The sequence below is a fragment of the Ursus arctos genome, unplaced genomic scaffold (genome assembly GCF_023065955.2).
Source record: "Ursus arctos isolate Adak ecotype North America unplaced genomic scaffold, UrsArc2.0 scaffold_9, whole genome shotgun sequence".
NCBI classification, from domain to species: Eukaryota; Metazoa; Chordata; class Mammalia; order Carnivora; family Ursidae; genus Ursus; species Ursus arctos.
In genome coordinates, this window is record NW_026623111.1 from 25,955,884 (window position 1) to 25,971,045 (window position 15,162).

At 33.1% G+C, this 15,162-nt stretch overlaps 1 pseudogene; it reads left to right on the forward strand.

Annotated features, from left to right (window-relative positions):
- Positions 1-206: 206 nt before the first annotated feature.
- The window catches only part of LOC113262321 (armadillo repeat-containing protein 1-like), a 33,190-nt pseudogene continuing 18,234 nt past the window's right edge, over positions 207-15,162 (forward strand).

The following is a 15,162-nucleotide window of genomic DNA, read 5'->3' on the forward strand; positions in this document are numbered from 1 at the left end:
TGATACTGATTATCATTTCATTTGTTAAGTCCAGCAAGTATTTAAAAATCATGGACAACCACTAAAAGAATGTAAATAGAAAGCATAACCCAAAATATAAAAGGATAATTGAGGGAATTCGGGAAATATTTATTGTATCAAAAAGCAGTACAGTAGTGCCCCTTATTCATTTTGCTTTCTGTGGTTGCAACTACCTGCAGTCAACCATGGTCTGGAAGCAGATGATTCTCCTGATGTATGGTCGGAAGGCCATTAGTACCCTGACAGTACATCACAATGTCTATGTCATTTATCTTACTTCATCTCGTCATGTAGGCATTTTATCATCTCACATCATCACAAGAACAAGAAAGGTACATATAGTACAATAAAATATATTGAGAGACTACATTCACATAACTTTTATTACAGTATATTGTTATAATTGTTCTATCTTAATAGTTATTATTAATCTCTTACTGTGTCTAATTTATAAATTAAACTTTATATATACATAAGTATGAATATATAGGAAAAAATATAGTATATATAGGGTTTGGTACTGTCTGTGGTTTCAGACATCAACTCGGAGTCTTGAAACATACCACCCATAGATAAGAGGGGACTATTGTAGAGGAATAAAGAATGTTCAGGTAAATCCATAATGTTTATATATTAAGCAATGGAAATCCAATATAATAGTATGATGAAATAAGTTTTTCTAAGCTTGTATTGTTTTTCTGGAACCAGCTGGTGCATTTATAAACATGATGTTTATATAAATTCTAGTAGACTATAAGATAAACTACCCAGGTTTATGTCCAAAGGCAGAATGATGGTAAAGTTTAAATTAATTGTCTAATTCAAGATTACTGAGCAGTTCAAATGTTGCCAAATAATGGCAAATGTTGTAAGAACATTTATTTTGCACTACGGCAATTAAAAGAGGTCATACTAGTTATGGTTCTCCAGAAATACAGAACCACACAGATATGTGGATAAATAGAAAAAGATTTCCTATTAATGATTAATTTATATAATTATGATAATTGGCAAATCCAAATCCACATTGTGGGCCAGAAGGCTCAAGACTAAGGAGAGCCGTGGCACAGATGAAGTCCAAAGGAAATCTGTGAGAGAATTTTTTCTTTTTTTCTTTTCTTTTCTTTTCTTTTCTTTTCTTTTCTTTTCTTTTCTTTTCTTTTCTTCTTTTCTTTTCTTTTCTTTTCTTTTCTTTTTTCTTTTCTTTTCTTTTTTCTTTTCTTTTCTTTTTTCTTTTCTTTTCTTTTCTTTCTTTCCTTTCTTTTTCTTTTCTTTTTTTTTTTTTCACATGGAGGAGGTTCGGTCTTTTTGTTCTATTCTAACCTTCAACTGATTGAATGTGACTCAGCACACTAGGGAGGGCAATATGTTTTCTTATATTCATTAAATGTTAATCCCATCCAAAAACCCTCTCAAAGAAATACCCAGAAAAATGTTTGACAGATATGTGAGTAACCTTTGGCCTAATCACGACACATAAAATCAACCATCCCAAATGTCATCAATTTAGGTGGGAAAAAAGAAAAGGAATAAAAGAGAATCTTTGTGGATGTCCTAGTGGGAAGTAATGTTAGAAAGGATTAATGGTACTCCAGTATAATGTTTATTCCAAAAATAATAGGGTGACATTTTCAGAATTCTGAACTATGAAGGTAAGCTGAAAGACACTGTCTTACTCTTATAAGATCCTTTGTTGGAATTGCATTATATTGATTCATCGAAGTGGAAAAAGAAAATCTTGAAACAAGAAATTAAATGTAAAGGATGGTTTGAACTTGAGACCATTTTTTTAAAGCACTTTCCTACATATTGTTTTCACACTACTGTTTTTGAGTTCCCATTATAAAATTCTTGATATATTAGTTCCTTGCACTCTACAATTTCCCATTTGAAATATCACCCTGTAGTTAATGTGTATGACATTCTTAGGCATTTTCTATGCTTTCCCTCTTCAATATTCTCAGCAATCCAATCATGGACTTTTGTACTATCTTTATGAACAAGGAAATAAATAACTAACTTACCTCCAAACCCACAACTTTAGAGCCTATCTAACTCTAAGTTAGACAAATGTATTAAAAGATACGGGAAAAGAAAAAAAAAAGGATCCTAACATTCTTCTATTTCATATTTGACTTGGAAGAATGAATATCAAAGAATAAATGACTAAAAAAAAAAGTGGTTTGAGAGTTTTCCTAGGAATATCTATTTAATGTGAGATGAATAGTCCTTAAAGGCAAAGAAACCAATGATCATCACTTAATACAAGTAGCAGGGTTATATTTTAATGCTAATGTAGCAAAAGGTTAATGTTCAACTTGAAATAGCTCTCAATACGTTTTAGATTCATACTCAATGTTTTGATAATGGAAAAAATAGTACATGCAAAAAATGAATATTTTCTTAAGAGTTGAAAAGCAAAGTTGCTATAATTAGATCCAGAATTGAGGAAGGGACATAACACAATGGAAAGGCTGGTGTCAAACATCAATTCATAGGGTCAGAACTAGGGCTGGTCAAACAAGATAGATAAACAGTCTATACAAACATGAGCAGAATTATACTTAGGGTCTAGTTAATAGTAATGTAAATAATAAATAGGTAAACAAAAATGGGAATGAAACTAGCATAGTATCAATGTACCAAAAGATCTGCATTGAAAAATTGAAAGTTGGGAAATCTTCTGGCTTCCAGTTCCACATGTAAGGATTTAAAAACCCTTCCTTCATTTGTATCTTTCACTTTTATCCTGAGAAACTATGGGATCTTTTACAATATATTTCAGTCTCTTTGCCAAAAATCTATCAGTTATCACCTGATCAAAATCATATCTGTTAGAACCTAACCTGGTTTAAATGCAACCTCCTCCTCAGGAAACTTTCTCTGTACATTTCTCTTTGCCTTTTTCTGAAAAGTTGTCTTCTTTTTTTTTTCCTTTAATTCTATCATCTCTAAATTTGTTGTTACAAATCTCACTTACCAGCAACAAAATTAGCAGACTTATGGTTTCTAATCCCATTTTTTAGGAGCTTGAAGTCACCATCCTGTCCTAAAGACAAATAAAAAGCTGAACAGACTGAAAAATCAACAACTCTTCTTGGATATGTAAGAGACAGCAGAACACAGGGCAAGCCATTGTCACCAAGATTGAAAAGAAAGACAGGCAAATACAGGGAGTCACGGCTTACTGGAGCAGAGATTCATAAGAGGAAACACAATAGGAGCTAGTGCCCAGATAGGAAAATCTGAACTGTAAATGACAAATTGCTAGAAAATCAGTATGGGCAACTCTGAGAGTTAAAAACTCAGGGGAACCTGGTCATAGGGGAGCACACACAATATGGTGAGATTTACTTACAGGATCTCAACCAGGTTCCCATGGTAAATATTGAAGATGAATCTAATGCTTCCAGCAGAAGAGGAAAGGAAGCCATGCTGTAATATACTAGAGAACTCTGTTCTTAACTAGGCTTGCACTCAGGGGAAACTAGTTGACCAGAACCTTACATACTGGGGTAGTATCAGGGACTAACTGACCTGGGGGAAAGAAAATAACCAACTCCAACTCACTTTAGTTATCCTGTCCCATTTAAGCAGGGAGATAACACTTAGAAATACTAACAAAGTTTGTAATCATAAGTCTATGGAGCACTTTCTATTCCCCTATACCTCACCACCACAATACTAAAAGCCTATTTACAGCAGTTTCTTTTACTAGGTACATTATGTCCAGCCATCAAGAAAAAAATTAGAAGGTATACCAAAAGGAAAAACAAACAAACAAAAAACCAAACCAAACCAAAACCAAAACTCAGAAAACAAAACAAAACAACAACAACAAAAACCACACAGAAGAGACAGAACAGAGATATGACAGAGATGTTGGAATTTTCAGACTAGAACTTTAAAATAATCATTGTTTTAAGGGCTCTACTGGATAAAGTAGACAGCATGCAAGAACAGATGTGTAGTGTAAGCAAAGAGATAAAGGTTCTAAGAAAGAACTAAAAAGAAATGCTAGAGATCAGAAACACTGCAACAGAAATGAAGAGTGCTTTTGATGGACTCGTTAGTAGATTGGATATGGCTGAGGAAAGACTCTCTAAGCTTGAGGACATGAAAATAGTAACTTCCAAAACTGAAAAGCAAAAGTGAAAAAAATAGACTGGAAAACAAAAAAGAGAATATCCAAGAATTATGGAAAAATGTTATAAAAGGTATAACATGTATGTGACTGGACTACCTGGAGGAAAAAGAGAGAAAGGAGCAGAAGAAATATTTCAATAATAAGAACTGATAATTTCCCCAAAACTTATGTTAGACACAAAACCATAGACACAGGAAGCTCAGAAAACACTAACCAAGATAAATACCAAAAAAAAAAAAAAAAAAAAAAAAAAAGCCCTACATCTAGCCATATCTTTTTTTTTTTTTTTTTTTTTTTTATTTATTCAACAGAGAGAGAGACAGCCAGCGAGAGAGGGAACACAAGCAGGGGGAGTGGGAGAGGAAGAAGCAGGCTCCTAGTGGAGGAGCCTGATGTGGGGCTCGATCCCATAGCGCCGGGATCACGCCCTGAGCCGAAGGCAGACGCTTAACCGCTGTGCCACCCAGGCGCCCCATAGCCATATCATTTTAAATTACAGAAAATCAAAGACTTAAAAAAAATCCTAATGGACACCAGAGGGAAAATACCTTATAAACGGAGAAACACAGACTAGAATTATGCCTAACTTCTCCTCAGAAATCATGCAAGGAAGAAGAAACTGAAGAGAAATATTTAAAGTGTAGAGAAAAAAACAAAAAGAAAAACTAGAATTCTGAAACCTGAGAAATTATCTTTGAAAAGTGAGGCAGAAATGAAGACTTTCTCACACCAACAAAAATTGAATTTGTTGCCAGTAGATCTGCCTTACCAGAAGTGTTGAAGGTTCTTTAGAGAGAGAAAAAATAATATAGGTTGGAAATTTGGATTTACATAAATTAGGAAGACCATAAAAGGGAATAAGTGATGGTATTATAAAAACTTTTAGGGATGCCTGTGTGGTGCACTCAGTTAAGCACGGCTTAGGCTCAAGTCATGTTCTCAGAGTCCTGGGATTGAGCCTCGAGTGAGTCTCCGTGCTCTGTACAGAGTCTGCTTTAGATTCTCTCTCCCTCTCCCTCTGCCCCTCCCACTAATGCTCTCTCTCTTTCTCTCTCACTAAAATAAGTAAATAAATATTTTAAAAAAACTTTTATTTTTCTTACTCCGAATTGAACTGAGAACATTTGTTCAAAATAAAAATACCAACAATCTATTTGATGCTTATATAGAGAGAGAGGCGTATGTATGTTTACACATAAGTGAAATAAATGACAGCAATTACACAAGATAAGGGAGGGAGGAATGAAGGTTATTTTGTTATTAAAAGATACAACACCCTTGAAGTAGTATAGTGTTATTTGAAATTTGACTTGGATTAGCTAGCTGTATGTGTATACTGCTAAGAGAGTAGAGAAAATGGAATCATATAAGATGATTAATTAAAACTAAAGTCGGCAGGAAAAAAGTGGAAGACAAAAAGAAAAGGAACAAAGAACAAGGCACTCAAATGGATACAGATATTAACACAACTATATCAAGAATCACTTTTCACATTAGTTGTCTAAATGCACCAATAAAAGACAGAGACTGTTAAAGTAGATAAAAAAAAACAAGCCAACTATAAATTATATACAGAAACTCATTATAACTATAAGGACACATAGATTGGATAGAGAAAATGCACCTTGCTGACATTAATCAAAAGAAAACAGTAGTTATATTAATTTCAGATAGAGCAGACTTCTAAGCAAGGGAAGTTATCATCGATAAAGAAGGGTATCACATAATGATAAAGAGGTCAATTCTCCAATGAGACATAGCAACCTTTAATGTGTGTATGTATTTAAAATATAGCATCAAACTTTGTGAGGCAAAAACTAATGGAATTACAAAAGAAGTAAATGAATGCACTATGATAGTTGGAGACTTCAAAACCCTTCTATCAGAAATGGACAGATACAGCAGGCAGAAAAACAGTAAGGACACTGTTGAACTCAACAACATCATCAATCAATTGAATATAATTGACATCTACACACTACTTATCCAACAACAGTAGAATAGAGCACCAACCATCATTTAGATATAATTGACACCTATAGGTGATTTCATTTAATAACATCAGACGACATATTTTTCTCAAGCTCACATATGCTATATTCAGCAAAATAGACCATAAAACACAACTTATCAAATTTTAAATAATAGAAATAAAATAATTTCTGCTTTCAGTCCTCAGTGGAATTAAGTTAGAAATTTATGTAATTAGAAATAAATGAAAGAAATATACCTGCAAAATCTCAAAATTCTTGGAGATTAAACAACAGACTTCTAAGTAACATATGATAAGAAATCTCAAGAGAAATTTGAAAATCTTTTGAACCAAAGAAAACTGAAAACACAACTTATCAAAATGTGTGGATCCATTAGAAGTAGTGCTAAGAGAGAAATTTATAGCATTGAAAGCATATATTAAAAAATAGGAAAGATCTACTAAAACCAATCATCAACATTTCCACCACAGAAAACCAGCAAAAGTAGGACAAATTAGATCCAAAGTAAGCAGAAGAAAAAAAATATATAAGAATTAGGGCAGAAATCAATGAAATTGAGAATAGGTTATCAATAGAGAGAATCAACAAAACTAAAAGCTGGTTCTTTGAAAAGATCAATGAAATCAATAAGTCTCTAGCCAAGTTAACCAACAAAAAAACCAGAATGAGTACACACATTACTAATAGCAGAAATGAAAGAGGAAATATCATTGCAGATTCTATGGACATTAAAAGGATAATAAATAAATACTATAAACAACTCTATGCCCACAAATCTGACAACCTAGATAAAATGGACAAATTGTTTAAAAGACACAATCTGAAAAAAAAAAAAGCTCATGCAAGAAGGGATATATGATCTGAATAAGCCTACACCTATTAAAGAAATTGAATCCATTACTAATAACCTCCCAAAACAGAAAGCACAGGGTTCAGATGAGTTCTGATGCTGGTATAAAAAAATTATATACCATGGTCAAATGAGATTTATCTCAGGTGTACAGGGCTCGTCCAATATTAGAATATCAATTAATGTAAACCATTAATTAACAACCTACAAAAGAAAATTCATATGATCATATCAACAGAAGCAGAGAAAGCACTTGATAAAATCCAATAACCACCCATCTATGATTTAAAGAAATCTCAGTGCACTAGGAATAGATGACACACTTCCTCATCTTAATAAATAATATTTTTACAAATATATTTTACAAATACTTTTACAAACATATTTATAAAACATTGACAGCTAACATCATAATTAATAGTGACAAAGTCAAAGCTTTCCCACAAAGATCGGTTGCACGGCAAGATGCCTCCTCTCACCACTTCTTTTCAGTATAGTACTGGAAGTTCTAGCTAGTGCAATAAAACAAAGGAAAGAAACAAAAGGCATATTAAAGGAAGAAAGAACTAAAACTTTTTTCTTTTCTTTTTTTTGCTTGCAGATAACATGATAGACTATGTATAGAATCCGAAAGAAAAGACAATAACATCCCTGAAACTAATAAGCAATTATAGCAAGGTTGCAGGAGCCAAGGTTAATATACAGAAACCCATCGCTTTTCTATATTCCAGTATCGAACAAATGGAATTTAAAATTAAAAGCAAAATACCATTTACATTAGTGCACAAAAATTAAACACTTAGGCATAAATCTAACAAAATATGTACAATACATATATGAGAAAAACTACAAAATGCTAATCAACAAAATCAAACAACTAAATAAACTTAGAGATACTCCATGTCGTTCATTAATAGGAAGACACCGTATTGTCAAGATGCCAGTTTTTCTTAATGCAATTTATAGATTTAATGCAACCCCAATCAAAATCCTAGCAGGTTATTTTTTGATATTTAAAAACTGATTCTAGAGTTTATATGGAGAGAAAAAAAGACCCAGAATAGCCAACACAATATTGAAGGAGAAGAACAAATCAGTGAACTGACACTCAAGATTTACTATCAAGCTGCAGAAATCAAGAGAGTGTGATATTAGCAAAAGAAGAGACAAATATTTCAATGTAATATTTGAATAGAAAGAGGATAGAGAGACCAGAGGTAGAACCCCACCCCATAAATATAGTCAACTGATCTTTAATCAAGGAGCAAAGGCAATAGAATGGAGAAATGATAGTCTCTTCAAGAAATGATACTGGAACAACTAGACATCCATATGCAGAAAAATGAATTTAGACCCAGACCTTATACCGTTCACAAAAATTAACTCAAAATGGATCATAGATCTAAATGAAAAATGCAAAACCATAAAACTAGAAGATAACAGGAGAAATTCTAGATGACTTTATGGGTATAGCAATGACTCTTTGATACAACACTAAAGGCACAATCCATGAAAGAAATAATAAATTGGGTTTCATTAAAACAAAACAAAACAAACAAAAAACTTCTGCTCTATGAAAGACAACGTCAAGAGAGCAAGAAGGCCTGCCAGAGACTGGGAGAAAATGTTTGCAAAAGATATATCTAGTAAAAGATGGCTATCCAAAGTATATAATTCTTAAAACTCAACAACAAGAAAGCAACTTGATTAAAATATGGGCCAAATTCTTCAACAGACAACTCAACAAAAAGGTATATAGATGGCAAATAGTACATGGAAAGATGCTCCACACGTATGTCAACAGGGAAATTTAAATTAAAACAATAGTGAGATACAATACACACTAGAATGGCCAAAATATGGAACACTTACACTGCCAAATGCTGGTGAGGATGTGAAGCAATGAGAACCAAATCACTGACAGTGGGTATGAAAAGTGCTCACACCACTTTGGAAGCCAGCTTGGCAGTTTTTACAAAACTAAATGTACTCCTTCCATATGACCCAGCAATTATGCTCCTTGGCGCTTACCAAAGAATTTGAAAACTTTGTCCATGCAAAAACCTGCACGCTCATGTTAATAGCAGCTGTATTCATAACTGCCATAACTTGGAAGTAAAATCAAGCTATTTTTCAGTTAGCGAATGTATAAATAGACTGTGGTACATCCAGACATTGATGTATTATTTACTGAGAAAAAGGCATGAGTTATCAGGCCATGAAGAGTCAAGGAGGAACCTTAAATGCATCTTCCTATGTGAAAGAAGCTAATCTGAAAAGTTTATATACCGTATAATTTCAACCATGTGACATTCTGGAAAAGGCAAAACTATGGACATCATAAAAAGACGAATGGTTGTCAGGGATTAGGGGTGGCAGAGGAATGAATAGGTAGAGCACAGATTTTTAGGGCAATGAAAATATTCTGTATAATAACAGAATGATAGATACATACCAGTATATACTTTTTCAAACCCATAGAACGTACAACACCAAGAATGAACTGTAATGTAAACCGTGGACTTCGGATGATAATGATGTGTCAGTATAGGTTCATCATTTGTGCAAAATACCACTCTGATGAGGGATAAGGATAATGAGGAAGGCTACCTATGGTTGTGAAGGCAGGGAGTATGTATGTGAGAAATATCTACACTTTTCCTCAATTTAGATGTCAATCTAAAACTTCTCTAGAAAATTTGTCTTAACAAAAAAATTTGTTGTTGAATAATTCGACTCATCTGGGATGAGGTTAGTAGGACTTTCCTACATTGACGTGCAGGGTCATGAACAACAACAACAACAAACACTGAGCTCGCTTCTGGAGAAGACTGACATGGAATTTGTGAGTTAGGCTTAAGGTCACAGAAAGAGATAAGGCAAAAACTAGGTTTTGGATATGAAAGCCATGCTAGAATTACCCTTGTTTTCAGTGTTTGTTTGTTTTAATTTACAAGGATATAGCACTCTATGCTCTTGTGTATCCGATATATTCTATCATCTTCTGTCTGTGATCCTGTCATGTCAACACGGATTCAGTGTTCATTTTTGTGAATTGCTCAGTGGGTAGCTTACAGAAACTGAAGTTGAGTGTCAGAAGTGATTAATATGGATTCCATTTTTGATAAAATAGTTAGCAAAATGCCTGATGTGTAAAGGCCCCTGTTTTTTTTTTTTAAAAACAAGCAAACAAATATATACAAACAACTAAACTTAGGGAAACTCACATCATCCAATATCTAGACATTATATTTGGTAGCATATTGATGATAGTATGCTTTTTATAGTGTACTTATTATGCCCAAGACTGTGCAAGCAAGTATGTTTTGTAAAAAATAGAAAAAAAATAGGGATTATTATTTATTCATTCATTTAGTTATCTAAGCCTGGATATTTTACAATACAGCCTAATATATACATGTCTATTTGTACATATTTATATTCAGTTTACAATCAAAGTGAGAATAAGAGATATAAACATCAGTTAGGACATCTTTAATGTAACTATCTCATTGCAAATTTAGGATACCTAATATCAGGTATTTATTGAAATAAAGTGGGGAACAGTGGAAGAGAGAGACATAGAGAGGACACGTAGTTAAAAAGTATGGTAGCATACCAAGGTAAGAGGTCAAATTTATGGGTTGTTAATATTTCTTGTGTACTGTTACATCAGAGAGAATTGGAATTACTGTAAAGTTTATCCTTCTAACTAATCTAGAAATTTTAGAAGTTACTTGTTAACATAAAGTCTGTTAGTGATTGCTAAAATAATCATGCGATTACCTAAATCTCTAGCCTCCACGTTGAAAAGAAATTTAAAATCCAATAACAAAAGTCAAACTTAAATTAATAGTAATGAAATAATGTTTGTGTTTTCTTCTGATTTTCAAATGTTTGCACACACGTATATGTATTATATTTGGGTAGACTAATATATCAACTACATATCTTTTATTAGAATATAATTGACATATAATATGGCGTAAGTTTTAGGTGCATAGCACGTTGATACATTTATATACTGCAATATGTTAATCACCATAGTGCCAGCTAATATCACCATTGCATCACATTATTATCATTTCCTTTTTGTGGTAAGAACAGTTAATATCTAGTCATTTAGCAACCTTGAATTATATAATACAGTATTGTTGACTATAGTCACAATGCTGTGTATTAGTTCTCTGGAACTTATTCATTTCCTAACTGCAAATTTATATTCTTTCACCAAAATTTCCTCAATTTCCCTACACCCCAGCCCCTGGTAGCCACCCTTCTACTCTGTTTCTATGAGTTCAGTATTTTAAGATTCCACATGTAAGTGAAATCATGTAGTACTTGTCTTTCTCTGTTCGACTTATTTCACTTAGTATAATGCTCTCAAGTTCCATCCATGTTATCTCAAGTGGCAGGATCTCCTTCTTTCTCAGGGCTGAATACTATCTATCTGTCCATAAATTCTTTATTTGTGTATATATATACACACAAGTGTATATATTTGTATATATGTATTTGTATTTGTATTTATTTATACCTCTTCTTTATCCATTCATCTATTAATGGAAACAGGTTGTTGCCATATGTTGACTATTGTGAATAATGCTGCAATAAACATGGGACTGCAGCTATTTTTTCAAAATACTGTCTTCATTTCTTGTGAATATATACCCAGAAGCAAGATTGCTGGATTGATCATATGATATTTTTATATTTAATTTTTTTGAGGAAACTTCATAGTGTTTTCATAGTGGCTAAACCAATTTACACTCCCACCAGCAGTGTACAAAGATTCCCTTTTCTCCAAACCTCATGGTCACTTATCTCTTGTTTTGATGAGAGCTATTCTACTATGTGTGAGGTAATGATATCATATGGTTTTGATTTGCATTTCCCTGGTTATTAGTGACGTTGAGCATTCATTCATGTATCTGTTGGTCATTTGGATATCTTCTTTGGAAAAATGTCTATTCAGTTCCTCTGCCCATTTTTTCATTGTTTTTCATTATGGAATTGTACGGGTGCTTTATGTACTGTGGTTATTAACCCCTTACCTGATATGTGGTTTGCAAATACTTTCTTCCATTCTGTAGGTTCCCTTTTCATTTTGTTGATTGTTTCTTTTGCTATAAAGAAATATTTTAGTTTGAAGTAATCTCACTTGTTGATTCTTGCTTTTTTGATTGTGCTTTTGCTGTCGTATTCAAAATATCACTGCCAAGACCAATGTAAAGAGCATTCTCCTGTCTTCTATGAGTCTTATGGTATCAGGTCTTATGTTTGAGTCTTTTATCCATTTTTTAAGTCTTTTATCCATTTTGAGTTAATTTTCAAGAGTGATGTAAGTTAGAAGGCAATTTCCTTTTTCCGCATGCGGTTACCTACTTTTCCTACTGTCATTTATTAAAAAGAGTATTATTTCTCCATTGATATTCCTCGTTCCCTTTTCAAGTATAAATTGACTATATAGATAGGATTTTACTTCCGGACCCTCTTTTCTATTCCTTTTGTCTATGTGTCAATGTTTAAGCAAGTACCGTGCTGTTTTGATTACTACAGCTTTGTAATATAGTTTGAAATCAGGACCTGTGATGCCTCCAGCTTTGTGTTGTTGATGTTTCCTCAGCATTGCTTTGGCTATTTGAGGTCCTTTATGGCCCCATAAAAATTATAAGATTGCCTTTTCTATTTCTGTAAAAAATGTCAGTAGAATTTTGATAGGGATTCCATTGAATTTATCTATTTATTTTTTTAAATTTTATTTCAATTCAAGTTAGTTAACAAATAGCATAGTTTTGGTTTCAGGAGTAGAATTTAGTGATTCATCAGCTACATGTAACACCCAGTGCTCATTCCCACAAGTGCTCTCCTCAATATCCATCACCCATTTGGTCCATCCTTCCACCCATCTCCCCTCCAGCAACCCTCAGTTTGTTCTCTTAACTATAGAGTCTCTAATGGTTTGCCTCCCTCTCTGTTTTATCTTATTTTTTCCTTCCCTCCCTCTATGTTTATCTGTTTTGTTTCTTACATTTACATATGAGTGAAATCATATGATATTTGTCTTTCTCTGACTTATTTTGTTTAGCATAATACGCTCTAGTTCCATCCATGTTGTTGCAAATGCAAAATTTCATTCTTTTTGATGGCTGAATAATATTCTATTCTCTCTATATATTCATTGATGAATGCATAAAGAAGATATATATACAGTTATATACATACATATAAGTATACTTATATAAATATATATACTATATCTTCTTTATGCATTTATCAGTCGATGGACATCTGGACTCTTTCTATAATTTGGCTATTATTGATAGTGCTGCTATAAACATTGGGATGCATGTGCCCCTTCAAATCAGCTGTTTTGTATCCTTTGGATGAATACCTAGTGGTGCAATTGCTGGGTCGTAGAGTAGCTCCATTTTTAACTTTTTGAGGAAACTCCATATTGTTTTCCATAGTGGTTGCACCAGTTTGAATTCCTAACAGTGCAAGAGGGTACCCCTTTCTTTTCATCTTTGCCAGCATCTGTTGTTTTCTGAGTTGCTAATTTTAGCCATTCTGACAGGTGTGAGGTGGTATCTCATTGGGGTTTTGATCTGTATTTCCCTGATGATGAGTGATGTTAAGCATTTTTTCATGTGTCTGTTAGTCATTTGTATGTCTTCTTCGGAGAAATGTCTGTTCATGCCTTCTTGCCAATTTCTTAACTGGATTATTTATTTTTTGGGTGTTGATTTTGATTAGTTTTTTGTACATTCAGGATATTAGCCTTTTACTCAATATATCATTTGCAAATATTTTCTCCCATTCCTTCAGTTACCTTTTAGTTGTGTTGATTGCTTCCTTCACCATAAAGAAGCTTTTTATCTTGATGAAGTCACAATAGTTCATTTTGCCTTTGTTTCCATTGCCTCCAGAGATGTGTCTAGTAAGAAGTTGCTGTGGTCAAGATCACAGAGGTTGATGCCTGTGTTTTCTTCTAGGATTTTATGGTTTCCTGTCTTGCATTTAGGTCTTTCACCCATTTTGAATTTATTTTTCCATATGGTATAAGAAAGGTCCAGCTTCATTCTTTTCCATGTTGCTGTCCAGTTTTCCCAACACCATTTATTAAAGAGACTTTTTTCCATTGGGTATTCTTTCCTGCTTTATTGAATATTAGTTGACCATAGTTGTGGGTCCATTTCTGTGTTCTTTATTCTGTTCTATTGGTCTGTGTGTCTGCTTTTGTGCCTGTATCATACTGTCTCGGTGATTACAGCTTTGTAATACAGCTTGAAGTCTGGGATTGTGATTCCTTCCACTATGCTTTTCTTTTTAACATCACTTTGGCTATGTTGGTCTTTTCTTATCTTTATCCTAAAACTCACATATACATTATAATTTAAAGTATAATAAATATGTTACTTATAAATGATATCATTAAGTTTCTTGTTTCTAAATCAGGAATACATTTAACCCGTCCACATTTGAAAGTGAAGATCTAATTTGAATTTTATATCCAATGAAACTGAAGTTTTCAAATATATAGAGGATATATCCTCTATATATTTGAAAATTAAAATATGCTTTCAATTTTGTTTTAACACTTCTGTGCTCTTGTGAGTCTTCACTAGCATAATGAGGAAAAATTGTTGAATTTATAGCTAAATGTAAATATCATTATTTTTCTTAAAATAATTTATGAAGTTTATATTACAATATGGATATGACTGAGGCATTAGTTGCTTGAATAATCCTTGATAAAATGATCTGATATTCTCTATCTAGTAAAGTTGAAGAAAAACAAAATATAATGCAAATGACCTTTGAGTTAAAATGTCAAAATATTTCTCTACTGGATCTAAAAGGTGGAGCTAAAGTCTGCGATTGAATCCAACCCAACAATCAATGATAGAACATAACTAGACTGAGTTTTAGGCACTGGGTCTAGGTTCCACACCAGCACATGCAGAGTCCGCTGGCACACCTTGTGAATATTTAAAACTAGAAGTTGCTATTGATTATTGTAAACTCTGGAAGCAGCCTATCTGACTACATAACCCAGCTTTTTCAGTTATTGATGGAGAAACTTTGGGAAAGTTCAATGGCTTTTCTGTGAGTCATTTTCCCCATTTGTAAGATGACAATAGTGCTTC